At 44.4% G+C, this 4837-nt stretch overlaps 1 protein-coding gene across 1 annotated transcript in view; it reads right to left on the bottom strand.

The window, feature by feature from the left end:
• The window catches only part of LOC112509292 (gamma carbonic anhydrase-like 2, mitochondrial), a 9725-nt gene that overhangs the window by 1481 nt on the left and 3407 nt on the right, over positions 1 to 4837 (bottom strand). The window lies entirely within an intron of this gene.

Genomic DNA, 4837 nt, shown 5'->3' with positions numbered 1-4837 from the left:
CCTTGCTGATTGGCTCTTAGCTTGATAGCTCAGAGAGAGGGATTTTCCCTGGATTATGTACGGCTGTCTTCTTCATTTTATTTTACGAATTCAATGAAATCCTCCTCCATCCTATTCTCTGTTAGCTAAATTGTTTCTTTTGATTACTTCATCTTTATCATTGGTCCGACCTGCTACGACCTGCCCTTTCTCTCATCATGGTTCAACCTGCTATTGAAACTCGTTCTCAAACTGTTCGTTTGGATCAACACGACGAGCAGATCGCTAAAATCCAGTCGGATATCCTCGACATCAAGGCTTCAATGGATTCTGAACGTATTGAATCGGCAGAATTTCGTAAAGTTATGATGAGCTGGGTGAAGCAACAGGAGAAAAAAACGATGTCAGATTCTGGGGATGTTTCTCGAGTCGATATGAACACTCCTCCTTTCAATCCGAATGGTATGGAGTTCATGCGTTTCACGACGGGACACAACAAACATTCTGGGTCTGGAGATGGTTCGCAGGATGGACTACCATGGGCGGTGAAGAAGATCAAGTTACCGGAGTTCTGTGGCTTCGATCCTCAGGGGTGGATTCAAAAAGCCAACCTCTACTTTGAAATTAATGGTACTCCTCCTAACTTCCGTATTCGATTGGCTCAATTAAGTATGACGGGCGTAGCCAAACATTGGTTCACGATCGTTAATCAAATTTATGATTCGATCTTGTGGGAGCAGTTTCACGTCGAGCTGCTCCAACGATTTAGTTGGTTGGAAATTCATAATCCTTATGAACAATTATCAACGATCAAACAAGGGGCATCGATTTATGACTATATCGATGACTTTGAGTATTTGTTATCGTTGGTTCCTAAACTTCCCGAATCGCAGTCGTTAGGATATTTTATTGCAGGATTGAAAGATGATGTTAAGCGTTGGGTTCGATTACATCGTCCTCAATCGCGATTAGATGCTATGTATCTAGCCAAGGATATCGAAGGAATGCTTCATCCTTCGTCGTCGAATTTATCTCTGTCCCGTTTTCGTTATCAACCTGGGCCTGGTGGTACTGGTTTCTCCAAAGATATTAGGCCCAATTTGGGAGGTCGTTTGGACCAATTCCGGCCCAATTCGTTTTCTCCGTCCGACAAAAACCCGGCTATGGGGCGACCAGAGGGCAATCGTTCTTCGTCTCTTCCACGTAATCAGGGACCGACTTCTACTGATTTTGCTCAGCTGTTTAATCGTAATCGGGGTTTCAAATCTCTCACACGAACTGAGTGGGAGGATCGTAGGAAGAAGGGGCTGTGTTTTCAATGCGGCCAACAATTTGGGCCAGCGCATAAATGTCCAGAAGGTCAGTTGCGCGTTTTGTTACTGGGCGATGATGAATCTGGTGACGAGGACGGGTTGATTACCAACCTCGAAGCTGACTTACAATTGGCATCTCCACCGGAGGATGCAAATTCAGCAACCTTATGTTTGGCCCTTGACTTTCTTGGGGCTTCGGCTGAGTCTACTTCAGGGAGTAAAACTCTCAAATTTGAGGGCACCATTACGGATATTCCGGTCACCATTTTGGTTGATAGCGGGGCTACCCACAATTTTGTCTCTCGAAAGTTAGTAAGGTCTCTTGGATTGTCTGTGGAATTGTTTGCCGGAATCTTATATTCAGTTGGGGGATGGTCATCGAATTCACGTCAATCAGCGATGTCCACTATTGAAAATTACAGTGGGACCTTGTGAGTTCGTAATCGCAGCATTGGTTTTTGATTGGATTTGGTTCTCGGTATTGAATGGTTAAAAACTTTGGGGGATGTGGTCCATAATTGGGACAGATCGTCGATGCAGTTTGTTTTTCAAGGCGTCTCGGTTCTTCTCCAAGGATTGTCTAAGTCGGAATGTTCCCAAGCTTCTTTACAATCTTGGTTGTCCTTGCCAACCTCGAAGGYTGCCTCATGTTCAACCTTAGGGCCTGCCAACGAGGAGTTTACCCCAATGCAGCGCCAACAATTACTCGTCTTACTCGAACGATTTAAGGAAGTTTTTCGTGAACCGTCGGGGCTGCCTCCCTCCCGACCACATGATCACTCCATCTCCTTGGTTTCCCCACATGAACCAATATGTGTTCGACCTTACCGATATCCCCATATTCAGAAATCCGATAGAAAGACAAGTTCAGGAGCTATTAAAGTTGGGAATGATTCGGTCGAGTAAGAGTTCTTTTTCGAGCCCGGTCATCCTTGTTCGTAAGAAGGATAACTCTTGGCGTATGTGCGTCGATTATCAAGCTCTTAACAAGGCAACTATTCCGGACAAATTTCCAATTCCCGTAGTTGAGGAACTCATTGATGAGCTTAAGGGAGCCAAATTCTTTTCCAAATTGGATTTGAAATCTGGCTACAATCAAATTCGAATGGAGCCGACGAGTATTGAGAAGACGGCATTCCGAACGCATGATGGTCACTATGAATATCTTGTGATGCCCTTTGGGCTCTCAAATGCCCCGGCAACCTTTCAAGCGGTTATGAATGATGTCTTTCGACCATTTTTACGAAAAAAGGTAGTGGTTTTTTTTGATGACATACTCATTTACAGCCCTTCGTGGAATCAACATATGGTGGATTTAGAGATTGCTCTAAAGATCTTATGGGAAAACCATTTTGTGGTTAATCAGAAGAAATGTTCATTTGGCCAAACTTCGGTAGAATATTTAGGCCACATTATTAATGGTGAGGGCRTAGCTATGGATCCKRAAAAAATTGAAGYGGTTTTGGATTGGCCGGTTCCAAGAAACRTTAAAGGGTTACGGGGATTCTTGGGTCTCACCGGCTATTATCGAAAATTTATTAGACATTATGGGAGTATTGCGAGGCCACTTACGGATTTGACTAAGAAGGATGCGTTTGGGTGGAATGATGAAGCGCAACAGGCCTTCGTTTCTTTAAAGGAAGCAATGGTTACTGCCCCTCTTTTGGCCTTGCCKGATTTTCGTTTACCATTTGTGGTCGAGTGCGATGCGTCTGGCCGCGGAATAGGAGTTGTCCTAATGCAACAAAACAGACCGCTGGCTTATTTCAGCAAGGCTCTTAGTGACAGAAATTTGGCAAAATCAGCATATGAAAGAGAAATAATGGCGTTGGTGTTAGCTGTTCAACACTAGCGGTCGTATTTGTTGGGAACACGATTCGTGGTCTACACCGACCAAAAGAGCCTTAAATTTTTGTTACAACAAAGAATTACGACACCGGATCAACAAAATTGGGTAGCCAAGCTATTGGGGTATGATTTTGACATTTGTTATAAGTCGGGTCGTGAAAATCGAGTGGCTGATGCTTTGTCTCGAAAAGCCGCTGATGGGGAACTTCTTACTGCGGTATCGACACCAATTTGGTTGCAGGGATCACGACTTCTGGAAGAAATCCGTGCGGACACGGGAATTCAGCGATTGTTGGCGAAATGTGAGGCTGACCACTCGCGTCATCCGGGGTTTTCCGTTCGTCATAACATGTTATACTATAAAGATCGTCTAGTGATCCCTCGTACTTTAAAATTCATTCCGATGTTGTTGAATGAGTTTCATCAATCTGCTTCGGGTGGGCATTCAGGGTACTATCGCACTTACCGTCGATTGGTAGCCAACATTTATTGGCCAGGTATGATTGCTGCAGTTCAAAATTTTGTTAGAGCATGTGAAATCTGCCAACGATGTAAAGAAAGTTCAACAGCTCCTGGAGGTCTTCTTTAACCCTTATCCATTCCAAGTGCGATTTGGGACGACATCTCTATTGATTTCGTCGTCGGGTTACCCAAATCTCGGGGTTTTGATGCGATTCTGGTGGTAGTCGACAGGCTGTCTAAATACAGCCATTTCCTATTATTAAAACACCCTTATACCGCTAAATCGGTGGCTGAACTGTTTGTGCGTGAAGTAATTCGTCAWCATGGTATTCCGAAATCGATTGTAAGTGATCGGGATCCCTTGTTTCTTAGTCAGTTTTGGCAGGAAATCTTTCGCTCCCAAGGGACTAAATTGAATATGAGCTCCGCCTATCACCCGGAATCTGATGGTCAAACGGAAGTCATTAATCGTTGCTTGGAAACTTATTTAAGATGTTTTGCTGTTGATCAGCCACGTTCGTGGTCAATTTGGATTCCATGGGCCGAATTCTGGTACAATTCGACATTTCACGGATCAACTGGGAAGTCTCCGTTCGAAGTGGTGTATGGTCGCAAGCCACCGACAGTATTGCAATTTGTCCCAGGTGAGATTCGCGTTCAAGCCGTGGCACAAGAGCTTCAAGATCGCGATGAAGCTTTAAGGCAACTCAAACAACATTTGTCTAATGCTCAATCGGCAATGAAGGAACAAGCGGACAGAAAGCGTAGGGATGTGAAATTTCAAACGGGAGAGTGGGTTTACGTTAAGCTAAAACCCTATCGACAAATATCGGTGGCTCAACGTATTCATCAGAAGTTGGCAGCGCGATTTTTTGGTCCATTCAAGGTGCTAGAAAGGATTGGGCTTGTCGCTTATAAGCTGGAACTGCCACCATCATCTAAAATACATCCTGTTTTCCACGTGTCTTTGTTAAAGAAGGCTGTTCGAGTGCCTACAGAAACAGTGTTACCTCCGGAGTTGGAAATTGGGACAACCGATATGTTAGTCCCGGCAGCTATTTTGGCTTCTCGTATGATTACGGAGCATCATGAGCAAGTTCGTCAATGGTTGATCCATTGGAAGGGTTGTCCAGTAGAGGAGGCAACATGGGAAGATGCAGCAAGTATTCAGATCCAATTTCCGGAAGCAAGTCTTGAGGACAAGACTTTTTCTGAAGGAGGGAGTAATGATGGGA

The sequence above is a fragment of the Cynara cardunculus genome (assembly GCF_001531365.2).
Source record: "Cynara cardunculus var. scolymus isolate 2C chromosome LG 3, CcrdV1, whole genome shotgun sequence".
In the NCBI taxonomy this organism is placed as follows: Eukaryota; Viridiplantae; Streptophyta; class Magnoliopsida; order Asterales; family Asteraceae; genus Cynara; species Cynara cardunculus.
Note: the sequence above shows the minus strand (reverse complement) of the source record. Positions and strands in the feature narration are given on the sequence as shown.